The sequence below is a fragment of the Ambystoma mexicanum genome, chromosome 9 (assembly GCF_040938575.1).
Source record: "Ambystoma mexicanum isolate Mex_15411 chromosome 9, UKY_AmexF1_1, whole genome shotgun sequence".
NCBI lineage: Eukaryota > Metazoa > Chordata > Amphibia > Caudata > Ambystomatidae > Ambystoma > Ambystoma mexicanum.
Genome location: NC_090931.1, coordinates 614536968 through 614553477, shown reverse-complemented (window position 1 = coordinate 614553477; position 16510 = coordinate 614536968). Strand labels below are relative to the sequence as shown.

At 46.5% G+C, this 16510-nt stretch overlaps 1 protein-coding gene across 1 annotated transcript in view; it reads left to right on the top strand.

Moving 5' to 3' along the window:
• Positions 1–10482: 10482 nt before the first annotated feature.
• The window catches only part of TAOK1 (TAO kinase 1), a 1754180-nt gene continuing 1748152 nt past the window's right edge, over positions 10483–16510 (top strand). The window contains exon 1 of the mRNA XM_069615276.1: positions 10483–10908. The gene's annotated coding sequence lies outside the window, so the exon portion shown is untranslated. The remainder of the gene's footprint in view (positions 10909–16510) is intronic.

Here is a 16510-nt window from a genome sequence, read left to right as displayed (position 1 = left end):
TAAGAAAGTAGTCCCAGTTCAGGGAATAGTTCCTCCCAGCAGAAGGCTGGGGACTTCATCCTGCCAGAATTTGCAAAGGTGAGTATGCAGCATGGTCTGCTACAGGTAGGTCCACCCAAGCACCTTTGCATGACTGAGGTTCCTTATGAGCCAGAGGCGCCAGGACATGGTCCAAAGGGCCCCAATAGGGGTTTGCTGGAGCCGGGGACGAGGGTCGTGAGCCTGCTTCCGGGGATGCTGGGCTTGACTTGGCTTCTCGGGAGCAGTGCTCATGACAGCACCCCCCCTCAAGGCCCCTCCCAAACTTGTCTTCCCTGGAGGTTTTGGCCTATTGGGAAAAGTTTGGTGGAATTTTCTGACTAGACGAGGAGCATGGACGTGGTCAGAGGGTTCCCATGATCGTTCTTGAGGTCTGTAACCCTTCCAGTCGATCAGATAGTATAATTTTGACTTGATGATCTTGGAGTCCAGGATGTTTTTAACCTCAAATTCAGGTTCTCCATTTACTTGAATAGGCTCTGGAGGTTTATCCAGTCTGGTTCCAGGTTGCATAGGTTTTAGCAGAGATACGTGAAACACCGGATGTATTTTCATGTGGGATGGCAAACCCAATTTGACAGCCACTGGGTTTATTATGGCTGTAATTGGATATGGTCCCAGATATTTTGGGTTGAAGGTGTGAGGTCCTTTAAGTGATAAATGTTTGGTGGATAACCAAACTTGATCTCCAACCTGGTATTGAGGGGCGTCTCTTCGGTGTTGGTCTGCTCCCCTTTTGTACCGTTCTTTAGCCTGTTGTAGGTGGATTGTCGCTTCTTTGAAAGCTTGAGTGATAGCATTGTGAAGTTGATCCACGGCAGGCGTTCCAAGATCTTGGGGCGGGTCGAGATTGGAGGTTCGAGGATGAACCCCATATAAAATGTAAAAGGGACTTTTTCCGGTTCCTGAATGGATCGAGTTGTTGTAAGCATATTCGGCTATCCAAAGGATATCTTTCCAATTACTTTCCGACTGCTGTAGCATACAACGTAAATATTGTTCCAGAGTTTGGTTTGTCCTCTCAGTTTGTCCGTCGGTCTGGGGATGATGGCTGGTTGAAAGTCTCACACCGATTTGGGCTAAACGACAGCAACTTCGCCAAAAGTGAGAGATAAACTGGCTCCCCCTATCTGAGATCTAAACCGAAGGGAAGCCGTGCAATCTTACAATATTTTCAAGGAATTCCCGTGCTAGAACTGAAGCTGAAGGTAAGCCCTTTAGAGGAACGAAGTGGGCCATTTTAGAAACCAAATCTACAATTACTAGAATAGTGTTGTATCCGGAACAGGAGGGTAAATCGGTGATGAAGTCCATGGAGAGGGTATGCCAGGGATGTGGCGGGATGTCTAGCGGATGCAGGAGACCCGCTGGTCTTTCCTTCTGACCTTTGTTTTGGGCACACACACCACAGGACATCACAAACTCCTTTATGTCTTTTCTCCATGACGGCCACCAGAAGTGTCTCTTGACTTTTCCGAGGTTTTGGCAATGCCTGGGTGGCCCTCCATCAAGGAATCATGGTAGCAAGAGATTACCTGTTTTTGTAAATCGACATGTGGTAGGAATAGTCGTCACTGAAAATAAGGCAGGTCTTTTTTTATGATGAAGTCCTTTACCTTCAGTTGCCAGTTTTGTAAGTCCGAAAGAGTCACAAGTTGTTTAACTTTTGCTTCGATATCTTTGATGGATTGTGAAGAAATCAGGCCCAGGATTCTCTGTTCTGGAATTATTGGCACAGGTTCAGGATTGACAATATTATCTCCCATTCCAATCCGGGAAAGGGCATCCGCTTTGCCATTTTTGTTGCCGGGGCGATAAGTAATTACAAAGTCAAATTCGGCAAAGAAAAGTGCCCAGCGAAGCTGTCTGGAGGACTGAGCTTTGGCGGTTTTCAGGTATTGTAGGTTTCGATGATCAGTGATTACCGTGACAGTGTGTTTGGCTCCAAGGAGATAGTGCCGCCAGGCCTTGAAAGCGGACTTAATTGCTAAAAGCTCTTTATCTGTGATGGTGTAGTTAATTCCAGGCGCCGAGAACTTGAGACCAGAATGCCACGGGGTGCAATTGGTTAGTTTCCGGATCTCTCTGTGATAGAACTGCCCCCATTGCTAAGCTGGAGGCGTCGGTCTCAACGATGTAAGGGAGGTCTGGGCGTGGGTGTTTAAGTATGGGTGCTGAGGTGAACTTGGCTTTTAGCTCTTGAAAGGCCTGTTCTGCTTCTGTTGACCACTCGAAACGTTTGTTTTTTCTTAGGAGGGCGGTGATGGGCTGCACCACTCGTGAAAACTCTGGAATAAACCTGCGGTAAAAGTTGGCGAAACCTAACATGCTTTGGACACCTTTCACGGAAGTAGGTGATGGCCACTTGATGATAGCGTCCACCTTTCTCGAGTCCATGTGGACTCCTTTGGGTGTCAGAATAAAGCCTAGAAATTCGACCTCCGTGACGTGAAAAACACATTTTTCGAGCTTAGCAAAAAGCTTATGTTGGCAGAGTTTTTCAAGGACGGCTCTAACATGTTTCCGATGATCTGCTTCTGAAGATGAGTACACAAGGATGTCATCTATGTAGACGACTACGCAAACATCTATGAGTTCTCTGAGGACATCATTCATAAAATACTGAAAAGCGGCTGGTGCATTGCATAGTCCGAAGGGCATCACTTGGTATTCAAATAGTCCATACTTGGTGCGAAATGCCGTCTTCCATTCGTCGCCTTCTTTAATCCGTACCAAGTGGTAGGCTCCCCGGAGATCTAGCTTTGTATAAATGCAGGCGTTCTTAACTTGGTCAAGGAGTTCCGGGATCAGAGGTAGGGGGTATCTGTTCTTTACCGTTATCTGGTTCAGGGCACGATAATCAATACAGGTTCTAAGGTCACCTTCTTTTTTAGGTACGAAGAACAGAGCCGAGGATGCAGGAGACTTTGATGGGCGGATAAATCCATTGGCCAGGTACTGGTCCAGATACTGTCGCAAATGAAGATTTTCAGGCTCGGTAAGGGCGTAAATTCTACTACAAGGGGGAGTGGCTCCGGGTATCAGGTCTATTTGACAGTCGTAAGATCTGTGGGGAGGCAGGGTATTAGCCTGTTCCTTCTGAAAGACATCTTTGAATTCTTGATACTCTGGAGGCAATTGCGGTCCTTCGGATGTTGCTACCGCTAGGCCAATACTGGGTCGAGGATAACAAGTAGGTGCACACTCTGGGAACTGTATCGTCTTTGCTCGCCAATCAATTTGAGGATTGTGTTTCTCCAACCAAGGGATCCCCAGAATTATTTGGAACTGAGGGGCCTTGATCACATCGAACACGATTACCTCCCGATGTCCATCTTGGCCTAATAACGTCACTTCTGTGGTGGTATGGGTTACCGGTTCGGAGGCTATTTCCGTACCATCCACTGTGGTAATGACGTCTTTAATTACCTTAGGACAAAGGGGTAGGTACATCCTGGAAGCCATCTCGCGGTCTACATAATTTCCAATCGCTCCGCTATCAATGTATGCTTTAATGGCATGCAAACGATCCGGTCGTTCTGGATTTATGAGGACCATTGACATTATGAAGTGCGAGGTCAAAGAACTGGTTTTTACGCTCGGCAAGCGGACCTCTACATTTGTCGGGCGAGGTCGTTTCCCGGCTCGGGCTTTTCGGAATTCTTATCAGAAGCTCCCATTGTCTTCTTCGGAGGTTTCACCGGGCAATCTCGGAGGAAATGTCCTGAATTTCCACAATAGAGACATAGCTGCAATTGTCGTCTCCTGTCGCGTTCTTTCTGGGTTAGGGGACCCTTTACAACCCCTATTTGCATAGGTTCTACGGCTTCAACTCCTTTGGTGTGAGTTAGTGGCTTAGAGAATACTCGAGTTTCGAACCTGGAGCGGTCTGCCTTTCTGTTTTGCAGTCTGTGATCCAATTGGACCACTAAATCAATGTACTCTGAACAATCTTGAGGGGGATTCACGACCTGGGCTAGGACGTCTTTGAGTTCGCCACGCAAACCCCTGTGGAAAAGCGTGATCCTCTTGTCCTCGGGCCATCTGGTTTCTACGATTAGTCTGTTAAATGACGCAATATAAGCCAGAAGATCCTGATTGCCCTGCCGTAGGGAAAGGAGTTCGTTGTCCAGGGCCTGCCCCTGGGAATGTCTTGCGAAAAGTCTTTCCATATTGGCCTGGAAGGCCTGGAAATTGCGAAGAATCGGGTCATCCTGTGTAACCAGAGGGATTGACCAATCAGCGGCGCTGCCGCTAAGATATGAAAGCACAAAGGCTACTTTAGTCTGATCAGTCGGAAAAGCAGCTGGTCTACAAAGAAAGTGCAATCGGCACTGATTTATGAACACCGCAAACCTCTTAGGGTCACCAGAGAAGCGTTCGGGCGGAGCCAAAGGCACATTTCCGGGCAGATTGATTTGAACAGGATTGGCTGAAGCCGCCGGGGTATAGGTCCCTCCTGAATTAGGTAGAGGGGTTTGCCCCGCTTGTGTTTGTAATAACTGTCTGGCGAGGTCATCAGTTCGTTCTTTGGACATAATCAATTCCCTCCTCAGGGCATTCGTTTCCTGGCGGGCAGCATGTACTTCAGCTCTTAATTCCCCTAGTAACTGGGCCAGTTGATCAGTGTCGGAAGTTTCCATAGCGCCTGGGTAGGAGGTTATTGGAGGGCTTCGCGTTCTGTTACGTCACTGGAGGTCCTCAAAGTCTTTTGTGGCCTTAGAAGTGGCGCAGGTGCTGAGATGCCAAAAGGTGATGCCGCCGTTACTGCACGAGCGGATGCCAGTAGGTATAAAGAGTTTATAGTCTTGAAGAGATGGGCACCTTTAATGAAGTCTTTGCATTGTCTTTTTCAGGTGCCTGGATGCTGAGGGCGTGGTCACTGAGAGCGCGACACGTGCGGTTGTACGTAGGTATGGGAATTTCAATGACACCTCAATAATGTCCCTTGTTTTCTGTTTTCAGGTCTTGAGATGTTGCGGGCGTTGTTCGTCCGTTGCCATTGCACGTGCGAAGTATGTGAGTTTAATGATCTTTGACCTTATTATAGCACCTCTAACAATGTTCTTTTCTTATTTGCAGGTGTCGGGACCTTGCGGGCATTTGGAAAGACGTAAGTGTTAGGCTTTCTTGCAGTCTTTAATGGCACTTAAATAATGTCTTTTCTTGTTTTCAGGTGCCGGGCTGCTGCGGTTGAAGAGATCGTAATACGCGCACAAAAGCAGGTAAGAAAAGTAAATGCAGCCGCCTTCACCCGATTCCTACTTAACAATGTTCTTTGTCTTTACAGGTGCTGTTAGGCTGCTGAAGAGAAGGCCGCGAAGAATCTGTGAAAGCACAGATGGATCAGGTAAGCGAGTGCGGCTGCGAACGTGTTGCAACTTGCTAACCTTATGTTTCTTTTGCTTGCAGGTTCTGCCGGTGTCTGGATTCCTGGATGGTAAGTATAGTTCTCGTGTCTTTCTTCCACAGGTTGCTGAGCTGAAGCTGGAGATGTCACTGGAATGCTGGAGCTGACTCGGTGAGCGTCCTGCTGCAGATGCAGAATAACGCGAAGCACGTTTTCCCAATCGGGTGTGGTTTAAATAGTTTTGGAGTGATTGGGTGTCTTCTTCCTCAGCCTCGCCCAGGTAAAAGAGTTCCTGTGTTCCAGAGCTAAGGAGTGGCATCAGCCCCACCCAGGTAAGAAAGTAGTCCCAGTTCAGGGAATAGTTCCTCCCAGGCAGAAGGCTGGGGACTTCATCCTGCCAGCATTTGCAAAGGTGAGTATGCAGCATGGTCTGCTACAGGTAGGTCCACCCAAGCACCTTTGCAAGAATTATGAGCCCGGCGCCCCTGGCGCCGGGACTGAGGTTCCTTATGAGCCTGGCGCCAGAGGCGCCAGGACATGGTCCAAAGGGCCCCAATAGGGGTTTGCTCGAGCCGGGGACGAGGGTCGTGAGCCTTCTTCCGGGGATGCTGGGCTTGACTTGGCTTCTCGGGAGCAGTGCTCATGACAGCAAGCTTGTTTGTGTGCTGTGCTCCAAGATCCCACTCTACCCCATGCTCAAAACGAGGGGGAAGATAGACCCAAGCTGTGTCCTGACATATTATTTGTGAACACTCCTTTCTTTTCTTGAAAACTATGCCACACCCTTTTTGTATTAATTGTAAGGTTTGGCAATAGGTTTCTTAGTATAGGCCCTTTTTACTTTGACACGACGCCGCTAGGACTGCCTTATTTGCATTTGAATGCCGACACTTGCTCCCAACTCAGGTTCAGGTTTAGATTAGGGTTTTTTCCAACCTGCATACAGTTTAATAAACACCCCTGAACTGTGATCACTTGTGTCTGTCTTTACTGTTGCCACCATTAGTTCCTTACAGTTGGTACTCTTGACTAGCGCTTCTCTCGACATTGGCCTTTTCACTGCCTTTCCTGGTGTTGGGGCTGCTGGCTGGTGACTGTCCTGCTGTTTGCAACTCACCCTGCTTTATTTGTGTTGCTGGTTCTTGCTGTAGTGAATTTGCACCACCGTTGTGTGGGCTGCGTGTAGAATTCCATGACAAGACTGGAGGCGAGCATTATGCTCCAACTTCTTTATTTTACTACTCATCAGCAGTTTCAACAAACTAATAAAACCAACAACAACACTGAAAAAATGTACCAACAGACTTTTCTTTGATTGAAACTACAATCCCCATAGTCTCTGTCTTCCATCTCACTCCCAGCTCAGCTATGACCACTTCCTGTCCCTGAGCTCCTCCTCTTCTTTTACTGCTCTTCAAGCAGATAAGTACTATTTTGTTCATCTCCCTATGTAATTAAGTCTTTAGTACGGCATTGTTTAGGGATAGATTTGAGACTTTGATATGTGCCAGGGTGCGCAGCATGGGAAGAGTAGCGCAGAAGCGAGCATGTTTAAGCTTAAATCTTAATGTCAGATTGTTATCTCAGACCGCGATATGCGCAGCCGCGGAGCGGCGAACGTGAACCGTGAGCGGTCTTACTTGTGATTTCAGTTTCGGTTTATTGATTTTGCAGTTCGGGTGAGCGCTTCCCGCGGCGCGGCCACTCCGTGCCATATGACCAGCACCCCAGGGGTGGCAGGCCGGCACCGCGGGAGCCTACAGTGACCCGAGGAGTCGCGGACCCTAGGAGCCTCCAGCCCCTCCTTCGGAGAGGCGGAGGCGCGAGAAACGCAGAGCGGCCAGCGTTGCAGCCCCCTCCTTCGCGGAGGCGGTGCCGGCCGCACACGGGGACGGCGAAGTCCTCTGACCCCCTCCTTGGCAAAGGAGGGGCCTCACCACAGCTCGCTTCACACAGTGGAAGCCGGGCCTGGCGGTGATCTACAAAGAAGCTACGCTGGTAGCATAATCGAGTAAATCTACTCTGAATAATGAAGCGGAGCGCTCCAGTCAACGCGCCCGCCCGAGCCAAGCAGACAGCAGCACACGAAGTGCTGGAAGCCTCAATAAACATCAGCAGGCATATAGCCTGCACAGTACACAGTGCCCCTCACAGCTAGGGGCTCAACAAGTGAAACGCCCATTCCAGGCACCCATAATAAGTAAATTAAGTCTGGTGCTGCCACAAAAAAGAAAAAAAAAGAAATAAAAAGGGGATAATACTATCTTTACCCTGATAGCGCATACTGGTGCACTCTAGGATCACCAGAAGCATCTATAGTGAAAGGGTGTGCTGAGACACCTTTGCAGGTATACAAGGCACACAGCTTCCTCTCAAGATGTCGGAGTTTGAGTGGAGTGAAGAGAAGCAGTCATCGGACTTAGGTGCTAGCGTCAAAGAGGTGCTGGGAAACTCACTTATAGATGCAGTGGCTCAAGGGGTTAAACCCCTGCAATACAGGCTGGAGTCCTTGGAGGCGATATTACATCAGCCAATAGACAGTACCAAGCAGACAGAAGAAACGCCCGCAGAACCCTCTGAAGCAGGTTCAATGCAGAGTACTAAGGCCCGAAAGAGGAAAGCCCCTCAAGGCCCCCAGGGCCCTTTGGAAGTGGCAAAAGAGAAGGCCCGGAGGTCGTTGACGCCTTGGCAAAGCTCCGCGAAGCATATTTGCGGTGTCAGACAGTGGTAGACCTCACGACCCCCACTCCAGGGGAAGATTATGATGGAGAAAAGAACCCTGGCTCGGAAGAGGAGCCGGAGGAAGAAGAACCTCCCTCCCAAGATGAGGATGAATTAAGGGAGGAGGAGGAAAGCAAACCCAACGGAGGGAAGAGAATCTGCAAGGAGAAACACCTCGAAGAAGGGGAGGAAGATATGTTTGATCCGGACAGCATCCGGAATCTGAGGTCGACCAATTGGCAGCCTTTGCCAAGAGTGGTGCAGTATATGACCAAAAGGTTAAGAAAAGCATTGGACAAAGAGGTTCGGCAGCGCCTTCGAGCGGAGTGCCCTACATCGGATCTTCCAGGGAAGGTGGCCGAAACGCCAGAACTAGACCCCAAGGTGAGTAAAAGAGAGGAGGAGCTCAGGGACAGCAAGTGGTCATAGCTGAGCTGGGAGTGAGATGGACTACAGAGACTATGGGGATTGTAGTTTTAATCAAAGAAAAGTCTGTTGGGACATTTTTTCAGTGTTGTTGGTTTGATTAGTTTGTTGAAACTGCTGAGGAGTAGTAAAATAAAGAAGTTGAAGCATAAGGCTCGCCTCCTAGTCTTTAATAGAATTAATACTCCCTGCGCAGTTAGCAGAGGTAATCTTCATTATGCGGTCATGGGCATGTTGATTGCCTACCATTGCCACCTTCCAGCTCATTATTTTTAATGAATGTGGATAATTATCCTGCCCTGCTGCCAGTGTCTTCAGGTTCCTGTATATCAATGGGCCATCCCAGGTTGCAGAGCACCTGGCCAGTGCAATTTCAGTGCATATTTCAGAATGCTTATTTATTGTTTCTTAGTTACAGGTAAAGTTAGATGTGGAGAGAGGTAACTGAGTATCCTTTGTGTTCCTGTATCGATCCAACAATGTCTAACCGTCACTTAGAAAACTCTCATCACACAACCATTCTACATGCATCATACAACTCTCACATCCCATGCAGGCTCACAGCTGACATAATACAAACATACTGATACAGAATACTACAGGCCATAATGGAATCTGTCACTTTCTGCTACCCAGAATGGAATCTAGCATTAAGTGCATTATGAGGTTGGCGGTGGCTTTGCCGCCAAATCTGTAACACTGTTTCCGCCGTCTGAGATCCTGGTGCCACCGGGACATTACAAGTCCTGGCGGCCCGGGATCTCAGGCGGCGGAAAATATTGTTCCCCTTTCCCATAGGTCCCTATGGGAGTGGAGACACGGAAGCACCGGCACCATTGCTAACGGTACTTCTGTGACAACTGTGCCTACTGGGACCGCTGCGCCCGGCAGGTCAGACCTGCGGGGCGCAGAGGCCCCTGCAGGCATAGTTGTAGTCTGCTGGCCCGGAATGGTACCGGTACGTTGCTACCGGCAGCCTTAATTCTCGACCGGTAGACTTGTAATGAGGCCCTTAAAGTTGATTGCTGTCCACTTGTCACACACATGGTGAGATGCCAGGTACATGACACAAATGTATGATGTTGTCAAGATGCACTGTGTACGGAATGTAATTAAGTCTGTTGTAACGTATGTCTCATCTGTGCTATTTATTTAACAAGTGTGCTTAAAACGGCCATGATGATACACCTGGGATCAAACTGGGACTGCTATTGCTCATACTGCATTGGGGTTGGTTTGTACAAGATAGCAATGATGTATTTTTGCATATTTTACATGGATACATGCATACGTTCCCGTATACTGTAAATATGTGTCCATTTCTTTTCAGTTGTTTTCTTTTATTAATTGTAGTGTAACGCGATGGTCTTTTTTTATCACTTTCCGTGATGGTACATTTCATGTTATTTCTAAAAGTTCTGTGACATCATGGATGTCAAATGTCGTGTGACATCACTTCCTGTGATGACAGTGAGTATGCAAATGAGTACTCCTAACCATTTTGAAAGCTTGAGAACGCTGCATCACACCCATCACGGTTTGGAAATCTAGGCATGCGCAATGTCTACTGGAACAAGCCTCAGCACTAAAATACCACTACAGTGCAAGTACATTTTGTTTTATATTTTGTTTCACAATCCATAAACTTTTTATATAGCCTTTACAAAATGGTTCTGGTCACTTCACAAACTATTGACAAGAAAGCCCTGGTGTCTTCGCTACTCTCACCCCCACAATGTGCTTCCCGGGTTATATGTCATTGTCTTCTGCCTTGCATTCTGGTGGCTTTCCGCCCCGCCGTTTTCTCGCAGCTTTCCCACGCCCGTCTGTCTTAGCTCCGATCCCGCCCCTGCCCTGCTGTAGTTCTGATCCTAGTAGTTTGTCCTGCCGGTGGCTATCTCAAGCCCGTCTGCGCCAGTTCACTGGTTTGTTATTGACACTGGTCTCGGCTATGAGAGAAAGTATCGCGAGATCTCAGTGCTGGAGCTGGGGCTCGCGTTGGGCTCTGGCAGTTTGAGAGCCGAGAGCAAGGCGGTGGCGCGCTGACTGGGCCGGGCGGAGAGAGAGAGAGAGGGGCCGCGCCCGAGCACGGCAGGGGCGGGAGACCCCGTGAGGGTGCCAGGATACCGGAGAGCAAGGGTCTGGAAGACCCCCGTGCTTGGTGTAAGGGGCCAGCAGACACAGTGGGAAGAAAACGGGACCAAAGGCTTACAGCGCAGAGAGATCCTGTGTGAGGCCCCAGCAGCAGGGGCCCGGGGGAGCCCTTGCGGGGAGTGGGCCCCGGAGCCCCTGCCCTTCCTAAACCTCCGGCAGGGAGATTGTCGAGGAGGAGCTTTGCAGCAACCGAGAGAGCCCTGATCTGGCACTGAGAGGTGAGTGAGGCTCGGGGGCGAAGGGACATTGGAGGCCAAAGGGGCCAGGGTGCTCTAAAGAAAGATAGGTTTCCTTACTGGTCGGGCTGGAGCATGGTTTTTGAGGGGTTGAGGAGGCGGAGGGTTTAGTGGTTTGGTAGAGGCAGAACCTCGAGTCTTTGGACACCCGGAGCGACGTGGTCATAGAACTGATATTGAGGGCTCTGCGCCTGAGAAGATGATCATGGAGAAATGGGTGTCATGAAGGGTGCCTGTGCCTTGAGAGCTCAGTTGAGCGTGAGAAATGTGGTCATGGGGCAGGTGAGGGGCCTGAAGTTGTCTGGCATGGGAGATATGAAGGGCATTGCGGGGATGGCAGGTCTAGTGAACGAAGAGTATTCTGTATACAACAAGGACTCGCAAGCAGAGAAGTGGGGAGGAAATGCACACTGGAATTCAAGGGTGGAAGATTTAATCCAAAAAGGCATTTGCGAGTAATGTTTTTTTTCTGGCTTTGTGAGTAAGAGACCCGTACAACTATGCCATGTACTTCTGTTAGGGTGTTTGGGGGGGAAGGTTAGGACAGTTAAGAAGAATTCAGGGATACTGTGACATATAGGGACTGGGGCAATTCATGTGAGGTTGGGGACACCTGTGTCAGTTGATGGCGTTCGGACAGGAGCAGTGTAGCTGTGAAAAGAGCAGTGCATTGCAGAGAATGGATGCCCGAGTAAGGACCAGTATGAGGAGGGCACGATTCGACAGTGTAATGTGGGCTTTAATGCTGCACTTGTGTGCAATAGATCGTGCGCTCTATGGGAATGTAGAATAGCAGACATGTTTGGAAGGACATTCACATGCACACTTGCTGTTTAATATATTAGGGGACAACTCTCTGAAGCTGTAAGTGGACATCATCTGCGAGGACCAGAGTCTGCAGGCATGTCACTTTTTAAGAATTGGTGCAGGCCGAATGAATGCACCCCTGTCTTAACAATTTGGTGACAATTTTCTGTAAGAATCGTGAGGCTCCACGCTGGCATCCCCCATCTTTGAGTTGGAAGTCGATGTGTGATTTGACATCACTCTTTGAGGTGTTAGCATGCTTGGTATGCCCAGGAATTGAGGTGATCGTGTTCTTGTGCCTAAGCACTGGGTCGCGTTGTGTGCACATTTCAGAAAGGGCCATAGGAGTTGGGGGTGCTTTTTGTTTTCAAGCATGTATGGATTTTCGGGTTGGGAGTTGTGGACACTTGTATTTGAAGAATCACAAGACTTTGGCGTGCCTTGTTGCCTCTAACTGGAAACAAATACCCTTGACAACTTGGTCTACAACGATTTGGAGGGCCTGTTCACTGATCCTACTGTCTATGTACATGAGTCTTCAACCTTCGGATCTCCCGATATTTTGGACTGTAACTCCCATCAGCAGTAGTCTGGATAGTCAATGGCGAGGGATCCCGGGCACCAAAGTTCAAAACGTCTGAAAACTATACGTTGTAGACCCCGGGTAAATAAGAACTGCTGCTTGTGCTTTGACAACTGTGCCTTTAGGAGTGGGTTGTGATATTGTTTGCAAAGATTTGGGCAGGTGTGCGTGGTGCAGGGATGGACACACATGTCTATAAGATTGTAGAGTGGGTGGTGGTGTTCTGATAGAAAGGAATACAGTTGGGTGACATTCTAAAACCACAGATTGTAAGGAGATTTTCTGTAGGGATTGAAGCTAAGTCCATGGCACAATTGGCCAAACTTGTAGGGGATTACTGCCTGTAGACTATTGTGGGGGTTGGAGTGGTATTTTATACAATTCTCTTGGCCACTGATCACTATGAAACACTTTTCTCTTTAAGAACGATAGTTATTGTATGTTGAAGGGCCTCCCCGTAGAGTCTGGTGGCTGTATGTGGTTCAGTCTAAATATTTAATTGAACCACATAAGGCTACCTCCTATTTTGATTGCTTGTGTACAGCTATCATGAATCGGCTTCAGAGAAACCAGGGGCTGACAGTCAAATAAAGGCTATAAAGTCTGGGAACACAGCAAGTGATACTAACATGTTGGCTCATGACAAGAAATTGTACCCGCCCCCACAGTCGCACTGTATTTGCGCAAAGATGCACTACCGTTTTTTATATCTTCCTTTTCCCCTATTGATGCGTTTGCTTGCTGAAACCCAAGATAAAGCAAGAGCTTGTGCGCATCGCCAGGTATTTTGAGGGGCTAACGAAATGTTTGATCCAAAGCACGCTCGCTAGCAGTCTTTTTGTCCTGCACTTCCAGAACTGCATTCCTAATCATAGGCTGCTTGGGTGGCAGTTTTAGTGAGTTCTGTGTGATCTTACATCAAATGCAGCTTCCAGGCAAGGTGTATGGTCACGTGGAGGATGCTGAGCACAAAACTGTGTTTGTTTCACTCCACGATTTCTGGGGACCAGCATAGAGAAATAGTTGAAATACAATATGAGTCCAGAACAGAGTTCTGCTACATTAGCACTCTGTGGTCCAGGACAGATTGCGATTCTAAGGTCTGTGGGGTCTAGGCATTAGAGTGCTAGAGACATGCCCATAGCATGTGCAGGGAGCCATTGACCTACATAGACCTAGCGTTGACTTCAATAAGTGAATTGGATGATGCTTTGACATTTGTTTTACAAGGAAGTACTAATGGGCAAGTTGAAGAATTTAAAGATTTTGACTATATGATAACAAAAATTGCATCTTCATTTGTACCTTTTGAATAAATTGCAAATTGTTTCTGAATGTAAACTTTTTGTAGGAATTGTTGAACCATATGCAGCACTTTTCTATTCCCAAGACTATCCATTTTCACTGAGGTATAAAATAAGACACGTTGCTGAAAAGATATACACCTTTACCAGGCCACAGTTCACATTAGCTAAATTGTAACATGGATCAAAATAACGATTTTATGAGCTGGAGCTAAAAGCAGCTGCTGGATATCCTGCAGGAGCTACCCACGGCACACAAAGATCTAGTACATCACATGCCGCAAATGTAACTTCTGCACGAGAAGCCAATATAAACTTTGTCCATTATATATATTAAAAGGAATTATTTTAATGTGTTATAGACGTCTACATTCTCCTTTTATACACGTCCCCAAACACACAGTGTTAAAACCTAGGAAGTAATTTCGTTCAACCCCTTCTTTTGAATTGTGTAACTCCTAGCACTTTAGGTCCCTTCTGTAGAACATGTGCCAATGCGATTTGTGCTTCTGATTTGGTTTTACACTTTCTGAATATTCCTTGTTTTTAATGTTCTCTTGGCTAGTGTAGATATTGGGTCTGCTTTCACCAGACTTTATTCAGACTGAAGGTTTACCGCTCGATAGCATTGTCAAGTCCTCACATATTTATGCAGCGTTCTTTGGGGACAGATGAGAAGCAGTACATCGAAAACCAAGTGCTGCAAGTTGTGAAGAAGTATTAACTTAAATAAGATCTCGGACAGGTTTACCATCAAGGATGAGCATGTTGGAAAGTAGTTGCAAAGGTGAATTCTCCTATTTGTAGACTTTGGGTCAAGATCATAGTTTACTTCCTGGAAGTGCAAACTTGGCTAGAGCACTAGGTGAAACTGGAAGCACTTGTCATTTCTTATCGCTAATTCAGTATCTCTCAGAAGCAATATAACTGTTTTCGTAATGTTCCCTACACATCGCTGCCACTGCTTCTGATACGCATGCGCTGGCCATGGCAATGTGCAGGTCTAGACCCCAATCTGGTTAGTCTTTGTGTTTCAAATTGATATCAATGACACCAATCTTGACGCGTGCGTGCCTGTGGCTGCAACATTGTCCACCACATGCTGCATATGCACTGTTTTGGATGGTGATTGGAGTTGGCACAATGGCTTCTGTGCTTTTTTTACTGGGCGACCTGCTTTGAGGTATCGGGTGCCCTTTGTGCTTCCTGGCTTGCCGGGAACTGGGCCCTGCCTACAAGTTCCAACGGTCCTGATAAGCCTTGTTCTTAATGGATTGTATTGTATATAGTGACTTATGAAAGATGCATTCTAGCTGTGCTGCTCTGTCTTTATAACCTGTGACCAAACAGTACATATGGGTGTTTCTTAAGTGGCATACATTTTACCTTGTTCTTGCTAGATATAAATCAGGCTCAGTTCTGTCTCGACACAATTTCATTCTCTAAATCATTGGTTTATTTGGTTGCCTTTTTGCCAATGTCGCCTTTTTTATTTTGCATTGTCAAAAAATAGTTTCAGTTCTTGTGTATGATGTGGATACAGGATTTAGGCAAAGGCTCAGACAGAACCCTCGTCAATGCTGTTACTAAGACTTGAATTATTATTATTTTTTTAATTGCATTTAGTTTGTAAACAAACTTTTACAACCTCCAAATTCCACCAAGTTATACAGCATGTTTAACATAGTCATTTAACACAGTACTTATCATCTAAATACATTAAAACAAATAAAACTACAGTAAATTACATATATATATATATATATATATATATATATATATATATATATATATTCACCTTGGGACTAAAAGGTACACCGCAATGTCATTGTGCTTCTTGTGCAAATAGCAAATGTGCAGAGTCCCTTCACAGCAGTATAAAAAATAAGCAGGTTGTCAATAGTGCGACCACTTAAAACAGATGAAGATTATTCAGTTTGAGTCAAGACAAGATGCTAGACATTACTGCAACACGCTAGGTAGATCAACTACACCAACATGAACAAGGTATACATCCCCATTACACTATTAGAAATATTTGAAGATCTGGTAGCTGAATGCATGACGACTCTTTAGATCTAGTTCACCAGCAGTAACAATCTACATTGCACAATTACAAAATTTGAGTTAAGAACATCATACAAATAAACAAGAACTAAGACGACCAGCTGAAAATCTACTGCTTTAACATCTGTAGTAAATTAAGTTTACCTTGGAATCCCTCATTAATAATAGCTACTAATCGAGTTGGCACGAGGACGAGAGCAGTATTAGTTCCCCACATACATTTAGACCAGAGCCATTCTCTAGACCGTACAGTGCTACCAATGTTGTGTTTACCAAAATTCAGACTAATAGCTGCTTCAAAGTACTCGCAGTAAATGACCAAATGTTTTGGGGTTTCCATTTGAGTGAAGCCCATGCAGAAACGACAAGCACCCAGTACGGTACATGCACTATTAGAATACCAATGTTTCATTTTTTTAATTCATCAAAAATTAAGTTTAAATCTTAGATATATATCACAAGGAAATAGCGTAAGGTACACCTGCTGAGGTACTCTTTTGGTTATAAAAGCTGTGCTTTCACTCCAGCTGGAATATGTACTTGGGGTCTCAGTAGTATGACACCAGTCAAATTCATACCATTTTTTTTAAACATATGTGTGGAGTTCTGTGTTTTAGCAAAATGACTATGATATCAAGGTGTGGATGAGTAACTTCTTCAGTTTCCAAGTGTAATATCCAGTTTCTATAGTCATTATTCATTAGATGGTAAAGTCCCAGATCTTGTAGACAAGCACCGGCATCCTCTCTCTCAGGCTACATCTCTCAACTCCCTCAAGAGAACACCAGTCGCACATTAACATTCTAACCAGTAACATTCCATT